The sequence below is a fragment of the Elephantulus edwardii genome, unplaced genomic scaffold (genome assembly GCF_000299155.1).
Source record: "Elephantulus edwardii isolate Elephantulus edwardi_28Jun2011 unplaced genomic scaffold, EleEdw1.0 scaffold00019, whole genome shotgun sequence".
Taxonomy (NCBI): domain Eukaryota; kingdom Metazoa; phylum Chordata; class Mammalia; order Macroscelidea; family Macroscelididae; genus Elephantulus; species Elephantulus edwardii.
Window position 1 is genome coordinate 9,228,090 of NW_006399769.1, and position 7,636 is coordinate 9,235,725.

General features: G+C 40.0%; 1 protein-coding gene across 1 annotated transcript in view; it reads right to left on the bottom strand.

Annotated features, from left to right (window-relative positions):
- The window catches only part of MTA3 (metastasis associated 1 family, member 3), a 222,757-nt gene that overhangs the window by 96,337 nt on the left and 118,784 nt on the right, over positions 1-7,636 (bottom strand). The window lies entirely within an intron of this gene.

The following is a 7,636-nucleotide window of genomic DNA, read 5'->3' on the forward strand; positions in this document are numbered from 1 at the left end:
GGACTAAAAAGGACTAAACAATCACACAAACAAACCCTCCTCTATAATTTTTGACCCCACAAGAACTAGATGAACTAGATGGTATCCAGCACTCATTACTTAGATGGATGGTAATGGAATTCACTGACAGAGTGGGGGCAAAGCATAGAAAACCCAAAATGTAAAACAAAGCACAATCAGGTACACTGGTCAGAACCCAGTGGAACCACTCTTTAGATTTTAATAGCTTAGTCACCCTTTTCCCCATTAAGCCATCTCGTGAGGCTCAACATCCAGCCAAGCAATGCAGTGTTTTGACTTCATCTTACTTGGATCCACAACAACAACACCACTTTCTACTAGAAATCAAAAGACATATCGGAATGGGGAAATCTACTTCTCTAAAGTAAAGAGCAAAGATGTCAGTTTGAAGACTAAGGTATTCCTGATCCATCGCATAGTTGTGTGTGTGTGTGTGTGTGTGTGTGTGTACACACACCTTCGAATCGGATCCGACTGGCACAGGAGGAGACTGCCCCTCTTTCTCCAGTGGAGCATTTGGTAGATTCGAACTGTGCTTCTTCGGGATTACACAGCAGTTTCTTGCCATTAGACCACTAGAGCTCCTCCAATATGGTCTTTTTGATTACCTGCTACACATCTCAAAGTAGGATAATGACTAAGGATGACAAAAGAATTGGTGCCTTTGAGTTGTGGTGGAGAAGAACAACCAGATCTGCCTTCAAGAAAGTGTGACCAGGGTACAGCTTGGAGCGAGGATGGCGAAGCTTTGGCTCACATACTTGCGGCATGTGTAAGGAGGGGCCAGTCCTGGGAGAAGGACAACATACTTGCGGTAGTGGAGGGTCAGTGTAGGAGAAGAAAACAGATTGACATGGTATAACAATAGGCTCACATATATAAAAATGGTGAGGACTGCACAGGATAGGGAAGAGCTCAGATCTGTGTTTCATAGGTTCACTATGAATGGCAGTCAATTTGATGGCACGTAAAAACAATAATAAAGTCTACAATAACAGCAAAGAGGTATGTACTCCTTAGAAAAAAACATTTTGCGATCAAAGAGCAGCATTTAACCAAGGACAAAACTACAAAGGCAAAAAGGCAAGAACCAAAGACAAATGGAAATCATAAACACAGAAACAGAGAATGAAGAGTACTACTCTCTACAATGTGGGAATTGCAACTGATGTCATGAATTGAACATGTACAAATTATTGAAGCCATTTGCCTGTAAGATTTCACCAAAATCACAATAAAAATGTAGCTAGAGAAAGGGCATTCCTCCAACTAGCAAAGAAAGGAAGCCTTCCCCTAGAGTCAACACCGTGAATTGGCCTCCTGATAACTTTAAACTGTGAGAAAATGAATTGTTGTTTGCTATAGCAATCCATTCGTGGTATTTCTATTACAGCAGTACTAGATGACTAAGACACTTCTTATTGTATGCCTAAATAAAACCTAATGATTCCAAAGGAGGTAGATTTACTTTCTAAATTAGATCACTCTATCCAATTTTCCAACAGAATATGGAAATTATCAAACAATATCATTAACATCACATGCAACCAAAATACTGCTAAAGATCATTAAAAAATGGCAAGAACAGTACATAGAGAACTGCCAGAAATTCAAGCTGAATTTACAAGAAGCCATGGCACCAGGGATATCACTGCACAAGTCAGATGGATCCTGGCTGAAAACAAAGACTACAAGAAGAATGTCTATTTGTACTTTACTCAAAATGCAAAGGCATTTTACCGTGTGGATCATAACAAATTATGGATAACAGTGAGAAGAATAAAAATCCTAGAACTTCACTGTGCTCTTGGGAAACCTATACCTAGGACCAATGTGCAAACAGAGCAAGAAAATACTACATGGTTTAAAATTAGGAAAAGTGTACATCAGTGTTGTATCCTTTCTTCAGACCTATTTAATCTGTATGCCAAAAAGATTATTCAAGAAACTGGACTATATGACCTAAAACCAGGAGAGGATAAAACAGATGACTAGGACCTTCCAAGAATCAAATCCCTATGCACATCCAAAAGCTCCATCAGGGTAAAAATGGAAGCCACAGACTGGGAAAAAATATTTGGTAATGACATGTGAGATAAGGGACTTATATCTAGAATTTATAAAATACTCGAGCCACAACAAGTTAAAAGTAAATAACCCAATTGAAAAATGGGCAAGGATATGAACAGACACTTCACCAAAGAAGACACAGACAGCCAACAAACACATGAAGAAGTATTCAAAATCCCTAGCTCTAAGAGAGATGCAAACCAAAACAACTATGAGATATCATCTCACCCCAGTAAGAATAGCAAAATTCAATGGAGCAGCAAGCAACAAATGCTGGTGAATTTGTGGAAAAAGTAGAACCCTTATTCACTGTTGGTGGGAGTGTAAAATGGTACAACCACTATGGAAGGCTGTATGGCTCTCTCTCTCAAAAAGCTGCCAATAGAAATACCACTTGACCCAGAAATTCCAATACTGGGAACATACCCTAAAGAAACCATAACTGCCACCCAAGCATATGTGCACAACCATGTTTACTGTTGCTCTGTTCACAATAGCAAAGAGTTGGAAAAAACCCTGGTGCCCATCAACAAACGAATGAATAGAGAAGCTCTGGTATATTCACATAATGGAATACTATGCTGCATTGAAAAACAAGGAACTCATGAAATATTGTACAAAATGGGTGACCCTGGAGGATATTATGCTGAGTAAAAGTGCCACTGCTGTAAAAAGGGTCTGACTTCAGGGTTGGAGGGAACCTAAGAGGGGATAAATAATGCATACTGCAATGAAACAGATGGAGAGAATTGTTTTAAAAGGAATATATGATTAGGTATTATTTTCATGACAAGATTCCAGAAAAAGGAATGCATAGTAAAGTGGATTGTGGACTTGGTGGGGAGGGTTGCGGGGGGTTGTATAACAATGAATGAATTTTTTATTTTCAAAGAAAAAAGCGGATTGGGGGATGAGAGGGAAGGGAGGAAAATGTGGAACAATGAATGAATGAAAAAAAATTAAATAGGAAGAATGTGCTGTTTAAAAAGCCCAAAACCTGGACTATTTGAAGAAGAATATGCATCAAGATTGGAGGAAGACTCATCAATAACTTTTGTTATGCTGATGGAACAACTTCGCTTACTGAAAATGAATAGGACTTGAAAGACTTATTGCAGAAGGTTAAACACTGCAGTCTTCAGTATAGACTGCATTTCAACGTCAAGAAAACAAAATTCCTCGCCACTGGACCAACAGCCAACATCATAATAGATGGAGAAAAGACTGAAACTCCCAATGACTGCATTTTTTTTTAGCTGTTGCAAAAGCTTTATTGTTTCATTTGGTCCAAGGCTTGGGAGAGGGGCTTCTGGGTGGCTAAGATTCTACAGCAGAGTTGGAAAGAGAAGCATGCTGCTGATGGCAGGGGAATGGAGAGGTCCCCCCTGCAGGTTCCTGCAGGCCTCTAGTTGTGCTTGAGGGTGAGAGCTCAAAGAGATACTCGCCCAACTCAGCCTGGGGGCTGCCCAGTCTTCAAATGTTGGTCAGATGGTCACCCATCTTCTTCAGCAGTTTTACTTCCTCATCCAGGAAGTGGTTCTCCAGAAAGTCACAGAGATGGGGGTCAGTGTGGGCAGAACCCACGGCGTGCAGATCCAGAAGGGCCTGGTTCAGGTTCTTCTCCAAGGTCAGCACTGCTTGCATGGGGTCCAGGGTTTTACCCCACTCATCCTGGGATGGCTTCTGGATATCTTGGAAGAGGACACGGCCGCCATGCTGGTTTTTGCAGCTTCAAGAGCCACTCGGCATCCTAGCACTTCTCCAACTCGCGGAAGAAGTGTCCCACGCCTTCTGAGGCCACATCATCACGGTCAAAATAAAAACCCAGAGAGAGTCCCGCAGGTGCAGGTTGACCAGACGGCTGACGCAGGCTTCTGATTTGGTGGAATAATTCTGACGGATCTGAGAGCTCCTAGCTTGTCGAGGTTTTGGGACTAATAACAAAAAAGAAAGATGTTAGCTGGTCCCGAAAATAGGAGATGGTTGAGATGGTCCCGAGGTTATGCCTGGAGGTGAAGTTGGAGGGTAGTCGGAGGCTGGAAGAGGGGAATTCACTGGGTCTGTACCGTCCAAACACTGTTGAAGCAAGAGACAGATCCACGGGACCACTGGGGAGCTCCAATCTTAACGACTATAAAGTACATCCACAATCAACACACTAGTCATCGAAAGTCAGGAAATGAGGCGATGTACTACTGCATTGGGAAAATCTACACTCAGGGACTTTCCAAATTACTGATGAAAAATGATGTCACTTTGAAGACTATGGCGAGCCTGATGGCGGTCATGATCTTTTTCAGTCACATGCTATGCATCTGAGACCCAGACAATGACTAAAGATGACAGAAGAACTGATGCCTTTGAATTGTATTATTATGGAATACCAAAAAAATCAAACAGATATGTCTTAGAGAAGGTGTAGCCAGAGTGCTCCTTGGAGGCAAAGATGATAAAACTTCATCTCACATATTCTGGGCATGTTCCTTGGAGAGGGACATTCTGCTTGGAAAGATGGAAGGACTGCCAAGGAAAGGAAGAATTTTCTGTGGTGTCAAAAATTTATCTTTGAAAATGTCTTTCCTTAGCCAATGACTATTTTATGCTGAAGTATTTATTACACTAAGGAGAGAAGATTAGGGTGGGATACAAGCCACCCTAATAGAGGCTTATATAAGCTCATGGGACACGAAGGCTAGCTTTCTCTTTTTGGGACACTTGCTTTCTAAATACACTGGAACTAACAGTCCACTACTCCCACCAGTCTCTGTTAAAAAGGCCTGCTCATCTAGAGTCTCATGAGTCATTCGTCTGACAGGTGTAGGTCTCTGGAAGCCCTTCTAGTGAACCACCAAACCAAAGAAACAAAGGAATGAGGGAACTGAAGGAAAGAGGGGTTGCTGATGGTGGAAATCAGGGAGCTGTACAGCAAATCAAACATCTGGAACACAGTGGACTCTTCGTTTCCTGTAACTGGTCTTGGTTCTAGCCTTAACGTAACAAATTATGTCAGTCCTCAACCAGATGGACTGACAGTGACTGCAGCAGTGGATTTGTGTGTCTCAGAGACTGTAAGCATGGCACAAGATAAGATGGGGCTCAAATCTGTTGTTTTAGTTGAGACCACTCAACTCCACAGCAACTAACAACAACAACAACTACTAAACTTTCGAGTATCAAATACCAAATTTAAATAGTTCTTATAACTAAATGAGATCTTGCAATTCCATGATATGATTCTTCTACTGTTACTTGGGTCAACATTTATCTTTTATCTTAATAAAAAAAAAAAATAAAGTTTCTAAATAACTTATACTCCTAGTCTTAAGCAGTTGTCCAAACAAAACAACAACAACAAAATCACTGCATGGTTTAATATCAGAAAAGATATGCATCTGGATTTAATCCTTTCCCTTACTTAATCTGTATGCTAGGCAAATTACTCAAGAAGCCAGACTACACAAAAGCTTATTGCCAACCTGCATTATGCAAGTAAGTCACACAACCTTACTTGCACAAACTTAAGAACTGAAGCACTCACTGATGATCAAATATGACAGCACTAAGTGTGGATTAAATCTCAACATCAAGAAAAGAAAACTCCTCACCACTGGAGCAGCAGGCAACATCAGCACAGATAGAGAAAAGTTGAAAGTGATCAACAAATTTTTTTTTTTCACTTGAGTCCACAATCAATCCCCGTGGTAGCAGCAGTCAAGAAAGTTAATACATGCTGGATAAGGGAAATCTGTTGTGGAGGATCTCCTTAAAGTGCTAAAAAGCAAAGATTTCACTATGAAGACTAAGGTGCACCTGATGCAAGTCATGGCACTTTCAATTGCCTCCTATGTATCTCAAGATTAGAAAATAAATAAGAAAGACTGAAGAAGTAATTAATGCCTTTGAATTGTGGTGTTGGAGAAGAGTACTGAATACCCTACAGACTGCCAAAAGAACAAACCTATCTTGGAGGAAGTACAATCAGAGTGTTCCTAAGAGGTAAAGATTTTAATTCTTAATCTCATACTATGGGCATGTTGCAAGTTCACAAAAAGACACTATGCTAGGAAACATAGAAGGTCAGCAAAAGAGAGGAAGACAATGAGCTGGATTACACAGTGACCACAACAATGGAGTTAACGTGACAGAGATGGTATTTAGATGATAGCCCAGGACGGGGCAGGGAGTGAATGGCTGGTCACAGGGTTATGAGGAGTTGGAGTAAGCTTGGTGACACCTAACAACAATAGTCCTATGCCGAGTAAGCAAAAGAAGACAGCACAATTGGTAAGTTAGCAGTCTCAAATTTTAAAAGTTAAGCAATAAAAAGAGCTTGAAGAGTAAATGAACCCTGTGGTCTGCACAGTGTGAAGGAAAAAAATAACCCCACAGTTCAGAGAAGAGGACAAAAGAGCTTCCTAGGGAAGGCATAATTTAGCGTAGATAATCTGTCAAGATTCTCAGACTTTTTTCAAAAAAATCACCAGACTTCTGGTCTTTGATCTGTGTGAATGTGAACTAGGAACCTATTCATTTGGAGAAAACTTACATTAAAAAAAATTGACATTTATTACAAAAAGCCTATACCTGAGTGAAAACCAAGTGGCAAAATTCCATGTGTAAACTGCCATTAGTATTCCAGAAGGTAGTTTTTAACATTATCCACAAAACAAAAACATGCACGTGCTAGGATTTTGCAATTCCACTTACTTGATTATATATTCTAGTTATATTTGCAAAGTGCACAAATTTTCATTATGCAAAACAGATACTCATTGCAACACTGTGTCAAGTTAAGATACAATAATATTTAATGGATTTTTAGGTACACTATTCTTTGTGGAGTGGTATCCATTTTGGAAATAGTTTGCCTCAAGAAAGTTATACAAGTGTTCAGGTCTTTCGTTCCTAGAGTTGCTATGAGTCATCTACAACTTGATGGCACTTAACAACAATAGTATCAAATGACAAGTCTACTGGTACAGTCACTATGTCAATCAATATTCATGAGAGTTTTCTGGATTTTTTTCTCTCTGAGCCTATTTTCTAAGACGCTTTCTTCAAAGACGCTCTCCTGAAGACATGCTAATCAAAGTGCTCATGCCATTAGTAAGTTATCTGAAAAATTAAAGAACACAAAACAACCATGAGATATCATCTCACCACAGTAAGAGTAGCAAAATTTAACAGAACAGCAAACATCAAATGCTAGTGAGGTTGCAGAGAAACTGGAACCTTTATTCATTGTTGGGGAGAGTGTAAAATGGTGCAACCACTATGGAAGGCAGAATGGCTCTTTCTCAAAAGGTTGCAAATAGAAATACCATTTGACCCAGCAATTCCACTACTGGGAATATACCCAAAACAAACCACAACTTACAACCCAAGCAGATATAAGTACACCCATGTTTATAGCTGCGTTATTCACAATCACAAAGAGGTGGTAACAGCCCAAGTGCCCATCAACAAATGAATGGATAGAGAAGCTCTGGTATATTCACACAATGGAATACTATGCTGCATTGAAAAATAAGGAACTCATGAAATA